This window comes from Artemia franciscana, chromosome 2, assembly GCF_032884065.1.
Source record: "Artemia franciscana chromosome 2, ASM3288406v1, whole genome shotgun sequence".
Classification (NCBI taxonomy): Eukaryota; Metazoa; Arthropoda; class Branchiopoda; order Anostraca; family Artemiidae; genus Artemia; species Artemia franciscana.
Window position 1 is genome coordinate 46,287,527 of NC_088864.1, and position 23,464 is coordinate 46,310,990.

Here is a 23,464-nt window from a genome sequence, read left to right on the forward strand (position 1 = left end):
TAGATCTTAATACTGATTGTTTTTCCCATGGACAATTGTACGTTGCATGTTCGAGGGTCGGTAAACCTGACAATCTGTTTATATGCAGCGACAATTGGACAGCGAATAATATTGTATTTTCGCAAGTTTTACGCAGTTAATTTGTATTGTATCTATCTCTCTATCTATCTATATAAAAACGAGTTGTTTATATGCATGTTTGTTTGTTTGTAAAAAGAGCGTTTGCATATGACGTCATTATAAGTACATAAGGCTTTGTATATGCACAGACAATGGGAAAGCCAAAAATGTTGTATATTCGCAAGTTTTACGTAGTTCAAAACACATATATAAATCTATCAATATTCATAGGTGGTACACAGGGACACAACTACAGTGGAGCTTAACTAATATGGCGCGTAACGACTTACACGCGCGGGGGGGGCTTGATGGGGTGCGAAGCGCCACCCCAACAGCTAATATATATATAAAATAAGTTGTCTGTGTGTCGAGTGACGTCATGTTTGTGTGTCGACTGACGTCATGTTTGTTGATTGACGAAATTACACAACGGGACATCGGGACACAAATGACGACCGGGACACCGGGACATCTATCTATCTATCTATAGATATAAAAATAAGTTGTCTGTGTGTGTGTGTGTCTGTCGAGTGACGTCATGTTTGTGTGTCGACTGACATCATGTTTGTCAACTGACGTCATTATAAGGATTGAGCTGTATGCGTCATGAAGACTGACGTCATGTCTGTCAACTGATGAAATTACATACCGGGACACCGGGACACAAATGACAACCGGGACACAGGCAATATAAATGCCGACCTGGAACCTCAAAGAGAAATTACAGACTGGGACACCCAGACACAAATCACGACCGGGACACAGGGAATATAAATGACGACCGGGACACAGGGACACAACTACAACGGGGACGCCGGGGGCACAGGCGGGATATATAAATGACGACCGGGACACAAGGATTGTTTGAATAGAAATTACAGACCGGGACACAAGGACACCAATGACGACCGGGACACCGGGACATTCAAGGAGAAATTACAAAATGGGACACCGGGACACAAATGAAGACCGGGACACAGGGAATATAAATGACGACCGGGACACAGGGACACATCATTAGAATAATGAGGTATAGATCTGAATACGGATCGTTTATCCCATGGACAATTATATGTTGCATGTTTAAGAGTCAGTAAACTTGACAATCTATTTATACGCACAGACAATATATATATATATATATATATATATATATATATATATATATATATATATATATATATATATATATATATATATATATATATATATATATATATATATATATATATATATATGTATATATATATATATATATATATATATATATATATATATATATATATATATATATATATATATATATATATATATATATATATATATATATATAAATAAGTTGTCTGTGTGTGGATCTGTGGATGGATCAGGTGACGTCATGTTTGTCCGCATATGACGTCTGAATTATTTCACACTAATACAAAAGAAGAAAAAAACTAAAAAAGGTAAAAACTACAAAAAAAAACTAAAAAGAAAAAAAAACTAAAAAGCTAAAAAACTAAAAAAAAACTAAAAAAAAGGTAAAAATCTAATAACTAAAAAAAAACTGAAAAAAATAAAAAAAAGGCAAAAACTAGAAAAAAAATAAAAACTAATCTATATATATAAAAATAAGTTGTCTGTGTGTGGATCTGTGGATGGATCAGGTGACGTCATGTTTGTCCGCATATGACGTCTAAATTATTTCACACTAATACAAAAGAAGAAAAAAACTAAAAAAGGTAAAAACTACAAAAAAAACTAAAAAGAAAAAAAAACTAAAAAGCTAAAAAACTAAAAAAAACTAATAAAAGGTAAAAATCTAATAACTAAAAAAAAACTGAAAAAAATAAAAAAAAGGCAAAAACTAGAAAAAAAATAAAAACTAATAAAAAAACTAAAAAAGCTAAAAAACTAAAAAAACTAAAAAAACTAAAAAAAGGTAAAAAACTAAAAAAAACTAAAAACTAAAAAAGAAAAAACTAAAAAAAAGGAAAAAACTGAAAAATAAGAGAAAAAGAAAACTAAAAAAATAAAAAAGAAAAAAACTAAAAAAAAGGAAAAAACTGAAAAATAAAAGAGAAAAAGAAAACTAAAAAAATATGAATAAATATATATAAAAATAAGTTGTTTTCTGGGTTATGTCTGTCTGTCTGTCTGTCGAGTGACGTCGTGTTTGTCCGCATATGACGTCTGAATTATTTCACACTAATACAAAAGAAGAAAAAAAACTAAAAAAGGTAAAAACTACAAAAAAAACTTAAAAAAACTAAAAAAAGGTAAAAAACAAAAAACTAAAAAAGCTGAAAAAACTAAAAAAAGGCAAAAACTAAAAAAAAAACTAAAAACTAATAAAAAAACTAAAAAAGCTAAAAAACTAAAAAAACTAAAAAAACTAAAAAAAGGTAAAAAACTAAAAAAAACTAAAAACTAAAAAAGAAAAAATTAAAAAAAAGAAAAAAACTGAAAAATAAGAGAAAAAGAAAACTAAAAAAATATTAATAAATATAAAAAATATAAATATAAATATAATACCAATTAGCAATCAACAAAGCACCGAGACACAAATGACGACCGGGACACAGGGAGTATAAATGACGACCAGGACATAAGTAAAAAAAAAACTAAAAAAACTAAAAAAATGGTAAAAACTACAAAAAAACTAAAAACTAATAAAAAAACTAAAAAATCTAAAAATCTAAATAAACTAAAAAAGAAAAAAAAGAAAAAAGGAAAAAAATAAAGGAGAAAAACAAAACTAAAAAACGAATGTATATACAGACCGGGACACCGGGATACAAATGACGACCGGGACACAGGGAATATAAATGACGACCGGTACACAGGGACACAACTACAATGGGGACGCCGGGGGGCACAGGGGGATATAAATGACGACCGGGACACCGGGACACAAGGAATATAAATGACGCCCGGGACACTCAAAGAGAAATCACAGACTGGAACACCGGGACACAAATGACGACCGGGACACAGGGAATATAAATGACGACCGGGACACAGGGACATAACTGCAAAGGTGATGCCGGGGTGCACAGGGGGATATATAAATGACGATGGCGACTCAGGGAATGGTCGATTAGCAATCACCATCAACAAAGCTCAAGGGCAATCATTAGAATCATGAGGTATAGATCTGAATACGGATTGTTTTCCCATGGACCATTATATGTTGCATGTTCAAGAGTCGGTAAACCTGAAAATCTATTTATATGCACAGACAATGGGACAGCAAAGAATGTTGTATATTCGCAAGTTTTACGTAGTTAAAAACATATATATATATATATATATATATACACAACTACAATGGCGCATAACTAATATGGCGCGTAACGACTTACGCGCGCGGGGGGGCTTGGGGGGGCGCGAAGCGCCCCCACCAATTAGGTGTTGGGGTGGCGCGAAGCGCCACCCCAACAGCTAGTATATATATATATATATATCATGAAAAGAGAAATCACCAATGCAACAGCACAAACACAAAAAAAAAAAAAAAAAAAAAAAAACACCATCTGTGCGTAGTACATTTGATATTCAAATAAAATACTTTAGGTCCCAATGCTTCAATAACTTTTACCCAGCCAGGATATAGGCAATTAAATTAGGTGTCATGGTTAATAGAAGTATTAAGAGAACTCGATTAGAGTTCTTTCAGCTTTCAGGTTGGCTAATTGTAAAGTTTCTTCGACAACTTTACAATCAGTAAAACCTTTCAAAAATTATATTGATTACTGAATATTTATGTTATTTTCTGTACAAATGCCTGATTATATTAAACATTTTTGTATAACTGAGTAAACTATTTTTATTTTTTAGTTATACTGTATAAAAGAAAGCTTAAATATTCAAAATCTAAAATTTAACTTGTTTCCTGTCTATTGCAAATTTTTAATCATGAAACCATTTCATCAAATTAATGAAGAGGGAGTGAACACAGGACTTCAAAAGAAAGTATCAATAATTTTCTGAACTAATTGAGGGGTTGGACACTCTTAGCTGATATTAAATTACAATGTATTTTAATTTCGGAATCACCAGTAAGTTATCTGGTTTAACTTTCAGAAGTTTAATAGTGAAAATTGCATAAGAAAAATTACAAGCTAAAATTACAATATAGGGTGGAAGGGGGGGGGAGAATATGCAATACAAAGAGTGGAATAACTAGGGTTTCGTGCTCCCAGCTCTTCTAAATACAATTAAATAAAAAAATAAGGTTTTTTCAACTAAAATAAGGGAGCAACACCAAAACCCAAAACGAACAGAAAATACTCCGCATATGAAAAGGGCCCCTCCTCCTCAACCCCCACCCCCCACGCCAAAATTTGACTCCCTCTCTTAACTCTACTTTTTAGAATAGTAAAAAACTATAGCGTAAAGAGCGGGGCGTTGAGGAGGAAAAGCCCCCCCCCCATACACGAAGTAATCCCTGCCCGTTCCAAGCCTTAATGTCGCTCAAAAATGTACGAGGAGATTGTTCATAAGAGATTGTATATACGAATGCGGGACTTCTAAGCGATTCGCAATTTGGCCTTAGGCAGGGTCATCAACGTTACATTTAGTTAATTACATTTGTGATACTGTGAAAATGTGCTTTCTAGGTGGTGAAACTCTCCTTAATATGCTTATTGATTTTTGGGCGGATGATTCAGCCATCACTGTTTCTAGTCAAGCATTGGAGGTTTTGCTCGTGAGACCTAACAGGGCTGTGAAGCCATTTTATGTATTTACAAATTTTAGTCGTTAAGAAAACAAATTTTATTGTGTAAAGTAGAGTTGCAAGTCCAGCAAATGTTGATAAAAGGTGTTTCTAGGTAATAAACCTTTACTGCAGGTGAATGAGGTATTTTACCTAGGATTCTTTCTTTATTGCATTTACCTTAGAAACATCAAACTGATCTAGCTGCACCGAAAGTTCCAAGAGGCCAGAGGATTATACATTTTACCTCTATCAGTCTTTCTAAGGATATGTAATCCAGTAGTAAGCATCTGTATTGCTCACTATTGTTTTTTGTAGTCGAGTGGTCTAAAGGAAATCTCAGACGAGTGAAAATTCTGTAGAATTAAGGAGTTCGATTGTTGGGAAATTAAGTTGAACATGTTAGTTTGTTTCAAGCGTTTAAGAGTGCTCAACATAGGAGAAGTTTATGGTTACCAAGCTACCATTCTCTCAAATCTATGTTACAATAATTTATGCTCTTCAGACTTTGATCAGATCCTTTGTGTAAGGGGGGAGGGGGTGCTCTTCGCTCATAGGGTACCAAGAATGCTAATAATTATGTTGTTGAGTATGGTAACACCATAAGTGTCGGCTTCTCTACCCATTATTCAGCACAGGAAAATTAAGGGATTTTTTTGTGGTATTCAAAGGTCAGAGCTCATTGATTTATTTGAGAACAGATTAAAAACTACTTTTAAACGGTGATTTACTTAGTTGTTTTGATTTTTTTTTTCACAGTAGGAGTTTGTCAATATATTGGTTCAGTTCGGTTCAAGAAATATTCAGATTTTCAGTCAACATCATTAAAAACACACTTCAAAATTATTTAAAAGTTTATCAACCAATATCATTTAAAAACACTTAAGGGGTATTATTAAAAAATAATTGGTGTGAAAGTACGGCTAATCAAATAGTTTGACTAAATTTTACATCTTGCTTAAAATCCATTCCAACAATTAAAATCTTTGGCTGAAAAGCTGAATCAGCTCCACAATTATTATCTATCAGGAATAGCTAAAAGGATTAAGTTGAAATAATCATGGAATGCTGAGGTGTAGGCTGAAGTGTTTAAAGACACTGTCTGCATCCAGGTGGTCAAAAGAACGTGTCTGCAATGTCTCGGGATTGATTGAAGTTTTTAATCTGAAACTTTAAGGTAATGGCGAGCAGGGTGCGGAACAAATTCAAAAGACACTAAATCTATCAAGATTGTCAAGAAGGCAACATCTCATGAGCGACTAAAAGCATAAAGATGAAAGCTTTAAGGAATATGGAGAGGAATATTGAATTAAATAGACTGACGCCAAGTGCATCAAGTGCACCAAGTCTATATGCACGCAGGTTGTACAAAGGGTGTATCCATTGTATCCCAGGAATAGCCAACAGTACCCAGTTTAAACTTTCAGGGAATGCTGAGAGGCATATTGAACTGAATCAAAAAACAGTAAGTAATTCATGATTGTCAAAATGGAATATATGAACAGCTAAAGGTTTTAAGTTAAAGCTTTTGGGTAAATTTGAGGGGAAATTGAATTAAAAGAAAAAGACAAACTGTAGATCCAAATTGCCAAAAGACCATACCTACAATATCTCAGATACAACTATGTGTGTTAATTCAAGATTTTCACAGATTGCTGAAGAAGATGTTGAGTTAATTTTAACGGAATTGTGTGCATCCGGGGTCACAAAACGGCCCATCTGTAACGCCTCAGGACCGGCTAAGATATTAAGTTTAAACTTAACAAAAATGTTAAGGGGGAGGTTCAAATGATTCAAATGGCACTATATAAATCGAAATTTTCAAAAGATTCTATCTGCAATATTTCGGGTATAAAGAGTACAAAGTATAAAGCAAAGGTCAATAGAATCTACCATCTGAAACTGTGAAAGAAAATTAGGCAGGAACATCATGGAGGTTTTATAAATTGACGTAAAAGGACCAAGGGGAGCTTATCAAACACAAAAGCAGCTGAAAACACCCGTGGTTTCTTTGATTCTTAGAAAGAAGTATGATTATTTTATGTTGTCCTGATCAAACCTTCAAGTCTTCAAGACACCACAATTAAAGTTTCAGAAGCAAAAGAACCTCAAATGGAAACAAATCTGGATGCATTGATTCTTGATGCCTTATTTTTATTTTATTTTTTTTTGACAATAAATCAGTTACATATAATAATGGCTATTGGGAAGTGTACAGGCGTTTTCAGGGAGATTTTTTGGTTTGGGGTGGAGAAGTTGATGGAGGGATACGTGGGAGAATTTTTCCATGGAGGAATTTGTCCCGAGGGAAGAGAATTTCAATGAAGGGGGGGGCAGGATTTTCTAGCATTATTTAAAAAAAGACAATAAAAAAATAAATATGAAAAGTTTTTCGAATGAGAGTAGGGAGCATCATTGAAACTTAAAACGAACAGAAATTATTGCGAGTATGGGGGGTTTGCCTCCTCGTAATACCATGCTCTTTACGCTAAAGTATTTTTAGTAATTCTAACTATTCTACGGCCTTTGTGATTCAGGGCTCATTCTTATGGGATTTGGACAAAATTTAAGCTTTGGTGGAAGGAGTGAGTTATTGGCGTGGGGGTGATACCCCCTCATATGCGCAATAAAAACATACGAATATAGAAGTTCGTTACGTAAGTTAATTCGCAAGTTACGTTTATTTTTTACTAATGAAAACATTCGTAAGAAATTAAAAGTTTTAGTTGCCTTTTTAAGCAATCAAAATCTGGAGGGCAAATAGGCCTACTCCCTCGCTCCTTTTTTTCAAAATCTTCCGATTAAAACTATGAGAAAGCCATTTAGCCGGAAAAAAATAATATGCAAATTTTGTTTTAATTCTTTATGTGTGGAGAGCCATGATCAAAACATGGATTAATTCAAAAACGTCCAGAAATTAAATAAGTAAAAACAACTTTTTCAAGAAAGAATAGATATGGGTCTGTAATTTTCAATACCAGACCTTATTTATGCAGGGAAATTACTTTGGCCTATTTCAGTAAATTTTGAAAAACCATTTTCTGAAGCAGTAAATTCATGAAACGTATAAGACAATGCAATTAACAATATACTACTACTTTTGAAATACTTAGATTAATACCATGAGCACCTGGCGAGTTAAACATAGTTTTTACATCCTTTGCAATTTTTTCATGGTTGCATTGTTCAAATTCCTCTCACAGACACTTCCATTATTAACAAGAAATTCTTGATCCTAAATTAAATAAAAAAACAAGTTTTTTAACTGCAAGTAAGGAGCGACATTAAAACTTAAAACGAACAGAAATCATTCCGTATATGAAAGGGGTCGTCCCCTCCGCAACGCCCCACTCTTTACGCAAGAGTTTGGCTCTTTCTTACAACTCTACTTTTTATAACAATAGAAAACTTTAGCGTAAGGAGCGAGGCGTTGAGGAGGGGACAACCCCTTTCATATACAGAATGATTTCTTTTCGTTTTAAGTTTTAATGTCACTCCTTACTTGCAGCTAAAAAAAAACTTATCTTTTTATTTAATTTCTGAACATTTTTGATTTAATACATGTTTTGATTTTGGCTCATCGCACATGAATCATTAAAACAAAATTTGCATATCAATTTTTTTTGGCTAAATGGGTTTCTCATAGTTTAGATTGGACGGTTTTGATTAGAAATGGTGTGGGGGAGGAGGCCTGGTTGCCCTCCATTTTTAAGTCACTTAAAAGTGCAACTAGATTTTTTTTACGAACGTTTTTGTTAGTAATAAACATATTTGCCTTAAGAATTAACTTATGTAGCGAACCTCTATATTTGTGTCTTTTTATTACGTTAATGAGGGTTTTTGCTCCCTCGTCAATATCTCGCTCTTTACACTAAAGCTTGAATTTTGTCTCAAATCCTTAAGAATGGCCCCTAAATCACAAAGCCCGTAAAATAAGTAGCTGAAATTACTAAAAATGCTTTAGCGTAAAGAGCAAGGTACTATGGAGGAGAAAAAACCCCTTATATACGTAATTTTTTATGTTTTTTAAGTGTTAATGCTGCTCATTACTTCCGGTTGAAAAAATTATTATGTTTTCTTATTTTTGTTTTTTTTTATGCTAGAAAATTCTGCGCCCCCTTCATGGAAATTCTCTTCTCTCATGATAAATTCCTCCATGGAAAGGTCCTCCCGCCCAAGCCCCTCCTCCAAACCACCCTCAACCACACCTTAACGCGAAAAAGTCCCCCTGAAAACGTTTGTACACGTCATAATAACCATTACTATATGTAAACAATTGTCAAAGTTTGTAACTTGCAGCCCCTCCTCTGGGGACTCTGGGGGATTAAGTCGTCCCCAAAGATTTTTTTTTTATTTCGCTGAACGGAATTGCTATCTCACAATTCTAATCCAGTGACTTTGGGAAAAAATGAGCGTAGGAGGGGGCCAAGGTGCCCTCTGATTTTTTTATCACTTGAAAAGGGCACTAGAACTTTTAATTTTCGTTAGAATAAGCCCTCTCAAGACATTCTAGGACCAGTGGGTCGATACAATTACCCCTGGAAAAAAAAACAAAGAAAACAATCAAATAAACACGCATCAGTGATCTGTCTTCTGGCACAAAACACAAAATTCCACATTTTTGTAGATAAGAGCTCGAAACTTCTGATAGGCTGAATTTGATAATGTAGTTTTCGTTAAGATTCTATAACTTTTGGTGGGTGTTTCTCACTGTTTTCTAAAATAAGGCTAATTTTCTCAGGATCGTAGCTTCTGATGGGTATGATGAAACTTATATATTTAAAATCAGCATAAAAATGCGATTCTTTTGATGTAGCTATTGGTATCAAAATTCTGTTTTTTTTTAGAATTTTGGCTACTATTGAGCCGGGTCGCTCTTTTAAAATCAGCATAAAAATGCGATTCTTTTGATCTAGCTATTGGTATCAAAATTCTGTTTTTTTTTTAGAGTTTTGGTTACTATTGAGCCGGGCCGGGTCACTACAGTCCGTTACCACGAACTGTTTGAAAAATGTCATTACCAGAGTTTGACAACCCTTCAACTTGAACATTCTATCCAATATTTTTAGATATCTAACGAAGTGGTTCGGGATTAAAGGCTTGTCACAAGTTCAGGTCATTAACTGACAAAGAATTGAGCTGTGTTCCATATTTTTTCCCAATGAGCTAATTAATTACTTTCCCAGTGTCTTCTGTATTACCTTTATTTTGGTTCAATCCATGGCAAAATATTCCTTTTTTCATTTTGTTTTCAGACTTGACCTGGTTCTAAGCTACTTTGAACTCCTCAAAACTGCTTCAATTATCCGATGGATATTCCTGCTTTCTGAGCTCACACTTTTTCAGCTTTACAAGTTTGAACGGGTACTTCTTATTATCCACTGGCTCAATGATCTCCATCATACGCAAGATCTATCGCATTGGATGTATCTTTTATTATATTTAGAACATCTTTGAAGCTAGTAAAGCTATAAACGTCACCTAAAACTTATAACTTAAATAAAAAATCTTTAAGCAAAATCATATTACTTTAAATAAAAACTTCTTAAACTTTTAAATAGAACGTAGGCCTAAAGTAAACTTTATTTATGATTTTTTTTTACTATTTAGATAATAGAGCAAGCTCTATTTTTGACTTTTTATGATTTTTGGCCCATGGATCCTTGCCTTTTTGATTGTCCTCAGTTTTATTTCGGCCCAAAGTGAACGGTACCTACAACTGGTAAATTTATCTTAGCAAAATTAAAGAGCCACATTAGCGCACTCCAACTCAAAAAGATCAAACCAACAAAAATGTTGTCAATGCAAGTCGCCAAATTATTATTTGTATGCACGGGAATAGGAATTAGCGCGGAGGATAGCCTTTTTACCCCCCAAACTTAATTTGTAAAGTCAAACTTTTAAACTTAGGCCTATACTCAATCCATGCTTTAATATCATTACTTATTTAATGATTCAAAAACTTTTTCCTCGTACAAAGAGCACCACCTCTCTGAAGTAACTTACGGCTATTCATCTCTGAATTCCAATCTAGAAAAGAATACAAAGGGAATGGAGATTTAGTCACTAATAAAACCTTCACATAAATCAACATAATCTATTTTTTGGCATGAACTATCAAGGAATCGTACCACATCCTCATATCCAGAAGTCTAGTGAAAACACTACGTACAAACAAAAGTAGTGATGCCATCTTGCTTTTTACAACACCAACAGGGGTAAACCTTGAGCTACTAGTTTCTAAAGACGTTATTACGTGAACTTAGGTCTTACGCAGTACTATAGCACACCTGTAATGGCATAGTATACCTACGTCAAAGGCTTTGTTTACCTATCCTTGTTACATAATAGGGTTTGTTCCGTAATAGGGAATGTTTTCTAACAGATGAGGGTATTATATACGTAAAAGGGTTTATTCACTTTCGGATGCCACGTAATAGGAAATGTCTTTTAAGAAATGGAAGAGCTTGTTACGTAATAGGACTTTTTATTTTCCGCTAGCCAAGCAGGGAATCCCCCGTTGCATATGAGGGGGTGCCATACACATGAGTATTACACAATTAAAACATGCGAATATACAACATTCTTCGCTTTCCCATTGTCTGTACATTTAAATAAATTGTCAGGTTTACTGACTCTTGAACATGCAACATATAATTGTCCATGGGAAAAACAATCCGTATTCAGATCTATACCTCATTATTCTAATGATGTGTCCCTGCGTCCCGGTCGTCATTTATATTCCCTGTGTTCCGGTCGTCATTTGTGTCCCGGTGTCCGAATTTGTAATTTCTCTTTGAGTATCCCGGTCGTCATTTATATTCCCTGTGTCCCGGTCGTCATTTGTGTCCCGGTTTGTAATTTCTATTTGAACACTCCCTGTGTCCCGGTCGTCATTTATATATCCCGCCTGTGCCCCCGGCGTCCCCGTTGTAGTTTTGTCCCTGTGTCCCGGTCGTCATTTATATTCCCTGTGTCCCGGTCGTGATTTGTGTCCGGGTGTCCCAGTCTGTAATTTCTCTTTGAGGTTCCCGGACGTCATTTATATTCCCTGTGTCCCGGTCGTCATTTGTGTCCCGGTCGTCATTTATGTAATTTCATCAGTTGACAAACATGACGTCAGTCGACAAACAACTTCATGACGCATAAAGCTCAATCCTTCTAATGACGTCAGTCGGCAAACATGACGTCAGTCGACACACAAACATGACGTCACTCGACAAACACACACAGACAACTTATATATATATATATATATATATATATATATATATATATATATATATATATATGTATGTGTGTTTTTAACTACGTAAAACTTGCAAATATACAACATTCTTCGCTGTCCCATTGTCTGTGCATATAAATAGATTGTCAGGTTTACCGATACTTGAACATGCAACATATAATTGTCCATGGGAAAACAATCTGTATTCAGATCTATACTGCATTTTTCTAATGATTGCCATTGAGCTTTGTTGATGGTGATTGCTAATCGAATATTCCCTGTGTCCCCGTCATCATTTATGTATCCCCATGTGCTCTTCCGGCGTCCTTGTTGTAGTTGTGCCCCTGTGTCCTGGTCGTCATTTATATTCCTTGTGTCCCGTTCGTCATTTGTGTCCCGGTGTCCCGGTCTGTAATTTCTCTTTGAGTGTCCCGGTCGTCATTTATATGGGTCTGAAACGTCATAAAGTCTTCAATGGCTCTGGTGGTGCAGCCAGTTGAGGAAGTTTAGCTTTTCCTGAGGCGCAGCACATTCCCATTGTTTCACCATTAAATTTCAAGGCCTTGCAATAGGGACAAATTTTAGTCATAGTCCCAATTTGAACAAATCTACTCAAGCTATAATCATCTATTGGGCTGTACCTGAATGCCAGGCGATAATTTTCAGGCTGCTCTTGTGATACCTCGGCACGCTTTCTGTTGGCATTATATCTTTGAGCCTCAAGCCTGTTTTCCCGTTGTTCTTGTGATTCCTCGGCACGATTTTTTGGTAATTTCTCTTTGAGACGCAAGCCTGTTTTCACCCTGTTCTTGTGATTCCTCGGCACGCTTTCTTTTCTTCCTTTCTCTATTAGCCGCGAGCCTTTTGGCATTAACTCTTTGAGCAGCTTCCTCGGCTGTTTATTCTGCCATTGTAGGATTTATACTAAAATTTATCTTTGAATTAATTCTTTGAGCAGCTTCCTCGGCTGTTTCTTCTGCCATTGTAGGATTTATACTAAAATGTCTCTTTGAATCACCCCCTTATATACTTATAATGACGTCATATACAAAGCCTTATATACTCATAATGACCTCATATGCGTACAAACATACAACTTATTTTTATTCTAGCTGTTGGGGTGGCGCTTCGTGCCACCCCAACACCTAGTTGGTGGGGGCGCTTCGTGCCCCCCAAGCCCCCCCGAGCGCGTAAGTCGTTACGTGCCATATTAGTTACGCGCCATTTTAGTTGTGTCCCTGTGTCCCACCTGTGAATATAGATAGATATATATATATATATATATATATATATATATATATATATATATATATATATATATATATATATATATATATATATTTTTAACTACGTAAAACTTGCGAATATACAACATTCTTGGCTGTCCCATTGTCTGTGCATATAAATAGATTGTCAGGTTTACCGACTCTTGAACATGCAACATATAATTGTCCATGGGAAAAACAATCTGTTTTAAGATCTATTCCTCATTATTCTAATGATTGCCCTTGATCTTTGTTGATGGTGATTGCTAATCGAACATTCCCTGTGTCCCCGTCGTCATTTATATATCCCCCTGTGCCCCCCGGCGTCCCCGTTGTTGTTGTTTCCCTGTGTCCCGTTCGTCATTTGTGTCCCGGTGACCCAGTCTGTAATTTCTCTTTGAGTGTCGCGGTCGTCATTTATATTCCCTGTGTCCCGGTGTCCCGGTCGTCATTGTTGTCCCGGTCGTTATTTGTGCTCCGGTGTCTCGGTCTATAATTTCTCTTTGAGTGTCCTGTTCGTCATTTGTGTCCCGGTGTCCCAGTCTGTAAATTCTCTTTGAGTGTCGCGGTCGTCATTTATATTCCCTGTGTCCCGGTGTCCCGGTCGTCATTGTTGTCCCGGTCGTCATTTGTTTTCCGGTGTCCCGGTCTGTAATTTCTCTTTGAGTGTCCTGGTAGTCATTTATATTCCCTGTGTGCCGGTCGTCATTTGTGTCCCGGTACTTTGTTGATGGTGATTACTAATCGAACATTCCTTGTGTCCCGGTCGCTTTCTCTTTGAGTGTCCCGGTCGTCAATTATATTTCCTATGTCCCGGTGTCCCGGTCGTCATTTGTGTCCCGATGTCCCGGTCTGTAATTTCGTCAGTCGAAAAACATGACGTCACTCGACAGACACACAGACAACTTATTTTTATATATATAGATATAGACTAGCTGTTTGGGTGGCGCTTCGTGCCACCCCAACACCTAGTTGGCGGGGGCGCTTCGCGCCCCCTCAAGCCCACCCGCGCGCGTAAGTTGTTACGTGCCATATTAGTTACGCGCCATCGTAGTTGTGTCCCTGTGTCCCACCTGTGAATATATATATATATATATATATATATATATATATATATATATATATATATATATATATATATATATATATATATATATATATATATATATATATATATATATATATATATATATATATATATATATACATATATATATATACATGTTTTTGTGTTTTTAACTACGTAAAACTTGCGAATATACAACATTCTTCGCTGTCCCATTGTCTGTACATATAAATAGATTGTCAGGTTTCCCGACTCTTGAACATGCAACATATAATTGTCCATGAGAAAAACAATCCGTATTCATATCTATACCTCATTATTCTAATGATTGCTCTTGAGCTTTGTTGATGGTGATTACTAATCAAACATTCCCTGTGTCCCCATCGTCATTTATATATCCCCCTGTGCCCCCCGGCGTCCCCGTTGTAGTTGTGTCCCTGTGTCCCAGTCGTCATTTATAGTCGACAAACATGACGTCAGTTGACACACAAACATGACGTCAGTCGACACACACGTCCCTGTCGTCATTTGTGTCCTGGTGTCCCAGTCTGTAATTTCTCTTTGAGTGTCCCGGTCGTCTTTTATATTCCCTGTGTCCTGGTCTGTATATACATTCGTTTTTGAATTGGTATATGAGGAAATAATTTTTTTTGTTTTTTCCTTTTTTTCTTTTTAGTTTTTTTTTTTTGGTTTTTACCTATTTTTTAGCTTTTTCTTTTTTTTTCTTTTTTCTTTATAGTTTTTTTGTAGTTTTTACCTTTTTTATTTTTTTTTAATTTTTATTTTTTTTTTAGTTTTCTTTTTCTCCTTTATTTTTCAGTTTTTTCCTTTTTTAGTTTTTTTTCTTTTTCAGTTTTTAGTTTCTTTATTAGTTTTTAGTTGTTTTTCTTTTTAGTTTTTTGCTGTTTTTACCCTTTTTAGTTTTTTTAGTTTTTTCTTTTTAGTTTTTGGTTTTTTACCTTTTTTTAGTTTTTTTTTAGTTTTTTAGCTTTTTTAGTTTTTTCAGTAGTTTTTACCTGTTTTTTAGTTTTTTTTTCTTTTTTAGTTTTTTTTCTTCTTTTGTATTAATGCTAAAGCCAAGGTTCGAACCTGGAACCTCTCGGACCTAGAACCGAACCAGGTTAGAACCTGGAACAAAATGACAACTTTGATTCAGCTTTGGCCCAGCATATATACGAAAATCCTGCCCATTTAGTTCTTTTTGAAGAGGCAACTTTAATATCTACTGTAAATGGTCTACCGCAATCTTTTAAAGAGGTTATTGAGATAAAAAAAACATATAAATAGAAATTTGGCTATAAATAGAGACACTGAGATATTTCCTTAAGCCCAATTTATAATAATTTAATATTAAAAGACTCTATGAATACTTCCAGTCTAATTTAAGACAACCTGTCCGCATATCTAATGAAAACCGAAATTGTAGACAGGCGAAATCTGTTACAAGGCAAAGGATACTTATTCAATCTAATTGGTAACTTCTCTTTCATTGATTTAAACTTGGTTCTTTGTTGGTTGAGTCAGTATCTGTCTTCCTCTCGTCTAGTTCACTTATAAAGGTTAGATTTTGCTGTTGTTTTTTTTTCTTTCTTTGTTTTTCTTTTTGGAGCACTGAGGACGACTTGGCGGAGGTCCTTGTCGAAATATTTGCTTGTTTTTCATATTTAGCTACTGGCTGATAAAATCCTCGTTTTTTCACCTATTTGTTTTTTCTCTTTTCATTTTTTATTCCCTTTCTTTGTTTTCATAACGCTTTACCAACTCAGCTACTTCGGCTTGAATAAATTTACCTTTTTTAGTTTTTTTTATTTTTATTTTTTTTAGTTTTCTTTTTCTCCTTTATTTGTCAGTTTTTTTTTCCTTTTTTTTTCCTAGTTTTTAGTTTTTTTTCTTTTTAGTTTTTTGTAGTTTTTACCTTTTTTTAGTTTTTTTTAGTTTTTTAGTTTCTAGTTTTTTACCCTTTTTTTAGTTTTTTTTTAGTTTTTTAGCTTTCTAAGTTTTTTTTTAGTATTTTCTTTTTAGTTTTTTTTTGTAGTTTTTATCTTTTTTAGTTTTTTTTTCTTCTTTTGTATTAATGCTAAAGCCAAGGTTCGAACCTGGAAACTCTCGGACCTAGAACCTGGAACATAACGCTTTACCAACTGAGCTACTGTATTTGTATTTGTATCGGATTAACGACACTTCTTGACTACTAAGGTCCCTGCGTCGGCCCTGTAGTGCATTCCTGCAGCATTGTTTGATCTCTGGGTCCTGTATTACCACGCTAAGGTCAAACCCACTGCGCCAACACAGGTAGTTATATAACTGAGCTACTTCGGCTTGAATACATTCGTTTCTGAATTGGTATGTGATGAAATAATTCAGACGTCATATGCGGACAGTAACGTCACTAGACACACAGACACACAGACAACTTATTTTTATATATGTAGATATATAGATGACGTAATGGCAGCATACACGTGGCTGTTACGTAATGACGATGAACACATGGGTGTTACATGATACTGTCCGAGGTCTTTCTTCAAGATTTTATGTTTCTTTCAAGTTTTTTCTTCTTTCAAGGCGTTTTTTTCTTCAGGATTTCATTTTCTTTCAAGGGGTTTTTTTAAGGGTTTTTCTTAGATTTTTTTTTCAACTTGTTGTATATGGATTATTTTTTCAGGAAATTAAATATATCTGGATTTATGTCTTCAAGAAACTTATTTTTTTTTCTCCTCCATGAAATTTGTTGCATCTTAAGTTTTCTTTTCATGAAACTTTTATTCTTTTGTCTTGTATGCTAGTAGGCTAGGTTAACTTAACCGACCTAACCTAAACACGGTGAGTAAGGTTATGTTAGATGGTATACAATCTAACCTAAATGTTTTACAATGTTACATGTTTCACGAAGATAAAAATCAAAATACAGAAAGTTTCATGAAATTGAAACAAAAACATATCAAGTTTCTAAAAGACATAAATCAAGATACATTAATTTTCTTGAAGAAATAATCCACATACAATAAGTTTCACTTACAAAAATCACCATGTATCATGTTCACGAAGAAAAATATCATGATAAACTAATTTTCTTGTACAAAAATTAGTAAGCAACAAATTCCACTAACAGAGTTGATTTCAAAGGGAGAAGAATCAATGTACAAGTTTCATGACGAGAAAAATCAGCATGAAGCAAGTTTCATGAAGAATAAATAAAAAATATAACATGCTTATCGACGACAAAAGCTATGATACATTAAGTTTCATGAAGGAATAATCTCAATGCAACAAGTTTAACGGACAAAAATCAGCATCCCTCATGTTTCACGAAGAAAAACCTACATACAAAAGGTTTTACGAAGAAAAATATTATGATAAATTAAGTTTCACAGAAGAATAGATCAACATACAATAAATTAAATTAAAATATCAAAATAAATTAAGGAACATGAATGAAAATCAACACGCAAATAAATTCCATACACATTACTGATCTCACGAGGATAAAATTAATGTACAAGTTTCATGATGAGAAAAATCAACGGACAGCAAGATTTATGAAGAAGAAATAAAATTATAACAGGTGACATAAATCAAGCTACGCTAAGTTTTTTCAAGAAATAGTCTACACGCAACAAGTTTCACGAAGAAAAATATCAAGATAAATTAAGTTAATGAACATAAAATCAGCACGCAACAAGTTTTGTGAATACAGCCAGTTTTAAAGAGCAGAATCAGTGTAAAAGTCTTTCGGAGAGAAAATTTTACTATGCAACAAGTTTCACCAAGAGAAAGTAAAACATAACAAGTTTAAAAAACATAACATGTTTAGAACAAGTTTCACTAACAAAAAATCAACAAAAATATATCATGAAGAAAAATCAATAAAATGCAACTTTCGTGAAGACAAAATAAATATGCAACAAGTTTCATTAAAAAAAATTCACATACAATAAGTTTTACAAAGAAAAAAGTCAACATACATTGGTCTTGTTTTAAAATTCTGAAATCATCGATTGACCCGAAAAACTATGCGCATATTGAGTCTCCTATCTCAGAGACTGTAATGTCGTAAGGTGAGATATTCGTTTCTAAAGGTACAGGTAGTCCTAAAAAATAGATCATCTTAGACATTGGTTTAACCAAAAAGACTGTTCAACAGCAAAGCCATGTTCTCAACCATTTTGAGGTGCAAATGGCTTTTTTTGTAATTGAGATAGTCAATTGCTTTAGAAGTATTGAAAAACAAAACGCGTATTGAGTATCCAGTTTTAGAGGCAGTAATACTGCAAAGTGGTGCATTCGTATTTGAAGGTAAAGGGGTAAAATGTAATTCGCTTCTATAAACTAAACTTTTAACAGCCAACTTTATTTTGACCAAAAAAGACTGTCCCATTGCAAAGTGGCGCTTTCAAACATTTAGTAGTACAGAACAATAAATTGTTTCAAAAGATAGCAAAAAAGCATTTGAGTTCAAAATTCTAAGATAGTCAATGGATTTAAGATTACCAACAAACTACGTGGATATTTAGCGTTCGTCCTTGAAAAACGGTTTCGTTTTTCAGCTTGCTGGTAGTCTTACAGAATAGTCCATCGCTTACGTGGACATTTATTTTAGCCAAAAAGACTTCAGCCATTTGGTGCTGCAAAAAAAACAATTCTAGCCAAAAAAGTCTTTGATAGTCAATTAACTTCGATTCATTGAAAAAGTATACGTGTATTGATACTCCAGTTTCAGAGGTGGTAATGCCCTACGGTGGTGCATTCGTTTTTAAAGTTGTAGGTAGTCCTGCAAAATAATGGTTAGCATAGACATTTATTTTAGCCAGAAAGACTGACCCACAGCAAAGTGGTGTTTTTATCCATTTTGTGTTGCAAAACAACAATTCTAGTCAAAAGAAGGCCAAAAAACTATTGTGTTAATTTTCTGATATATTTCATTGATTTTGAATTATTGGAAGTCTATAAATGCCTTGAAGGTAAATGAAATCCTAAAGAAAAAATACCTGTAAAGAAGACAAAAACACCTTGAATGAAAAAATGAAATTCCGAAAAAAAATACTTCTTAAATTTAAATATAACACCCATGTGTGCAATTTCATTACGGAAAAGCCGCCTATTCGCTGCCATTAAACTATTATCCATAAATCTAGCAAGTCACGCAAGATTGTAGAGCCTTCCCGTGTGGACAGTGATTACGTTACAGCTACTTCTGTGTTTCCCCCTCAGTTACAACCAGGTATTTCCCGCTCGACCAGCAGACAATAACAAGTCCTATTACACAACAAACACCTGCATCTCTTAGAAAACATTCCCTAGTATGTAACAATCACAATTAAACAAACCCACTTACGTAATTAACACATATCTCTCTTACAACCTATTACCTAACAATCAAAAGCAAGCTAACTCTATTATATAACAAATATAAGAAAAAAAACCTATGGCTTAGATATACTATGCAGTCGCAGGTGCATTATAGTATTGTGTAAGACTAACTTGCATGTAATAAGGTCTTTAGGGGCTATTAGCTCCAGGTTTAACCTCTATGGGTATTGTGGAAAATATGGAGGCATCACTACTTTTTGTTCTGCGTAATATTTTCACTAGACAACTAGATACATTGATATATTACCCCTCCCCCTCTATAATTTCTTGATGGTTGGGGTTAGCCACATAAAGTCGCGGTGGCGTAAAATACGCATAGACTTGGCTGGGAGAAATTTAGCATTTTCATTAAAACCTCTCACAAATAACTGAATGCAAAAAGGTATCTCTTATCTCTTCTGTCCAAACCTAATAGAGAAATAAAAACGTGGTAATTTCATTAATACCTATCAGGAATAGCTCTTAATATGGATTAAATTGTCTTATAATAACAAGCCTCCCATCTAGAATTGCTTGCTAGGGTTAACACATTTCTTTAACTCGTGGTTCTTTTTTCTTGTATTATATCTTTTATAAGCCTTTTCATGTTCTGTTTTTTGTTTGTTTTCTTATTTGCTTTTTATGTGTTTCAATATTGTCGGTAAATTTGCTTTTATTAATTAAAGCTGTAGGTAAAATAAAAGTTAGTATCTTTTAGATTTCTAATTCCAGGACGAATCTTCAATATATTATCATTTACATGCAATATCTAACGCCAATACTATTTAACATCTACTATGTAGCTTAACCTGTCTAGGTCTCTTTAGAAGATTAATAATGATTTAGCATACAGGTATATCCAATAGAACAGAAATCAACAGTATTAAGATATTTTTGCAATTCCATGTGGAAAGAGTAGGAAACATACGAACGTTCTAGAAGGTGGACAGGGAAATCCCTCGTGCGTCAAATGGGTTTCTAAAATCAAATATCATGAATAGTTTGCTGGTCCAGATGGTCAATGTTCCTGTCTGGCTATTCGAAAAACCTCTGATCTTATATTCGAACCCTTAAGAGGACAAAAATTCTTAGATTGTAAAGTGTCCCTGAAAAAAATTATGAGAAAATGTGAAATCTCAAAAAAAAGCTTTGAAAAAAGAAAAAACATCTTGAAAGGAAAATGAACTCTTGAAGAAAAAAACCCCTTAAAGTGCTACATAACACCCATCTGTACATTTTCATTACATTACAGCCACGTGTGCACTGCCATTACATCATTCCCAATAAATCTAGCAAGTCTCACAAGATTGCGTCGCCTTCCACGTGTGCACCGTCATTACGTAATACCAAAGTATGTGCTCTCCGTCAATTATAACCGGGGATTTTTTGTTTGACTAGTTTAAGCTTATAAGCCCTATTACGTAACATGCACCAGCATCTCTTAGAAAACATTCCCTATTACGTAACAGTCAAAAGTAAATATACCCTATTATATAACAAGCACCAGTAAACAAACCCTATGACGTAGGTATACTTTGTCTGTTACAGGTGTGCTATAGTATAGCGTATGGCCAAGGTGCGTGTAATAACTTATTGAGGCGCTATTAGCTCCTTGTTTACCCCCTATGGGCGTTCTAGAAACTATTGAGGCATCGCTACTAAAAAACACTAATTCAAGTTTCCTCAGTTCGAAATGAAAAGCTTGAGATTATACACGACTATAAACTTACCGATGACTAAATTGAACTTAATCAGGGTTTCCATCACCTTATATTTTAGCCGACAACACATTTGCAAGATGGAAAGATTGGAGGTCCCTAAGGTTAAAATGGGTACCTGGAGAAACCTGGGTAACGTAAGTAGAAAGAGTGTGAGAAAGCACAGAATGGCTGACCCCCCGCCCCCCATTACACTTCCAATTATTTGCTGAAGGGTCATGAAACAGAGATCAGCGCCATCAGTCTGGACTTTAAGGGTCTAGTCCCGCATCCCTTACCTTTTTAACACTGGAGTTGCATTAATTCATTAAGTATTAATGAAGCAGAGGCAATCAGACAAAATAAATAAACTACTAACTTTCACAAACGAGAAGAATAAAATCCAAAAAATCTGACCTAGATTAATTATATGAAACGAAAGTACGAAGAAAAAGAAAAGGAAATAGTCCTGAACCCTACCTGTCAACACCATTGAATATATCTTCTGTATATATATATTATTATATATATAAAAATACGTTGTCTGTCTGTGGATGGATCAGGTGACGTCACCTGAAAAAACTGGATCAGGTGACGTCAAAACTGAAAAAACTAAAAAAAGGCAAAAACTACAAAAAAAACTAAAAACTAATAAAAAAAATAAAAAAGCTAAAAAACTAAAAAAACTAAAAAAAGGCAAAAACTAAAAAAAAAACTAAAAACTAATAAAAAAGCTAAAAAACTAAAAAAACTAAAAAAAGGCAAAAACTACAAAAAAAACTAAAAACTAATAAAAAAAATAAAAAAGCTAAAAAACTAAAAAAACTAAAAAAACTAAAAAAAGGTAAAAAACTAAAAAAAACTAAAAAAAACTAAAAAAAAAGGAAAAAACTGAAAAATAAGCTAAAATAAAGGTAAAAACCAATAAAAAACTAAAAAAAAAACTGAAAAAACTAAAAAAAGGCAAAAACTACAAAAAAAACTAAAAACTAATAAAAAAAGTAAAAAAGCTAAAAAACTAAAAAAACTAAAAAAACTAAAAAAAGGTAAAAAACTAAAAAAAATAAAAAATAAAAAAAAAATAAAAAAAAGGAAAAAACTGAAAAATAAGCTAAAATAAAGGTAAAAACCAATAAAAAACTAAAAAGAAAAAAGGAAAAAACTAAAAAAAATTTTCATCTAAAAAACTAAAAAAAAACTAAAAAAGGTAAAAACTAAAAGAACTAAAAAAGAAAAAAATAAATGACGAAACTCAAAGAGAAAGCGACCAGGACAAAAGGAATGTTCGATTAGCAATCAACAAAGCACCGGGACACAGGGAGTATAAATGACGACCAGGACATAAGTAAAAAAAAAAAACTATCTATATATATAAAAATAAGTTATCTGTGGATCTGTGGATCGTGGATCAGGTGACGTCACCTGAAAAAACTGGATCAGGTGACGTCAAAACTGAAAAAACTAAAAAAAGGCAAAAACTACAAAAAAAACTAAAAACTAATAAAAAAAATAAAAAAGCTAAAAAACTAAAAAAACTAAAAAAAGGCAAAAACTACAAAAAAAACTAAAAACTAATAAAAAAGCTAAAAAACTAAAAAAACTAAAAAAAAGGCAAAAACTACAAAAAAAAACTAAAAACTAATAAAAAAAATAAAAAAGCTAAAAAACTAAAAAAAATAAAAAAACTAAAAAAAGGTAAAAAACTAAAAAAACTAAAAACTAAAAAAAACTAAAAAAAAGGAAAAAACTGAAAAATAAGCTAAAATAAAGGTAAAAACCAATAAAAAACTAAAAAAAAAACTGAAAAAACTAAAAAAAGGCAAAAACTACAAAAAAACTAAAAACTAATAAAAAAAGTAAAAAAGCTAAAAAACTAAAAAAACTGAAAAAACTAAAAAAACTAAAAAAAGGTAAAAAACTAAAAAAATAAAAAATAAAAAAAAACTAAAAAAAAAGGAAAAAACTGATAAATAAGCTAACATAAAGGTAAAAACCAATAAAAAACTAAAAAAAAAAAAGGAAAAAACTAAAAAAAATTTT

General features: G+C 33.6%; 1 long non-coding RNA gene across 1 annotated transcript in view; it reads left to right on the forward strand.

Annotated features, from left to right (window-relative positions):
* Positions 1-10,466, forward strand: part of LOC136042788 (uncharacterized) — a 137,817-nt gene extending 127,351 nt beyond the window's left edge. The window contains exon 3 of the long non-coding RNA XR_010621432.1: positions 10,075-10,466. This is a non-coding gene — a long non-coding RNA (uncharacterized LOC136042788). The remainder of the gene's footprint in view (positions 1-10,074) is intronic.
* Positions 10,467-23,464: the final 12,998 nt, after the last annotated feature.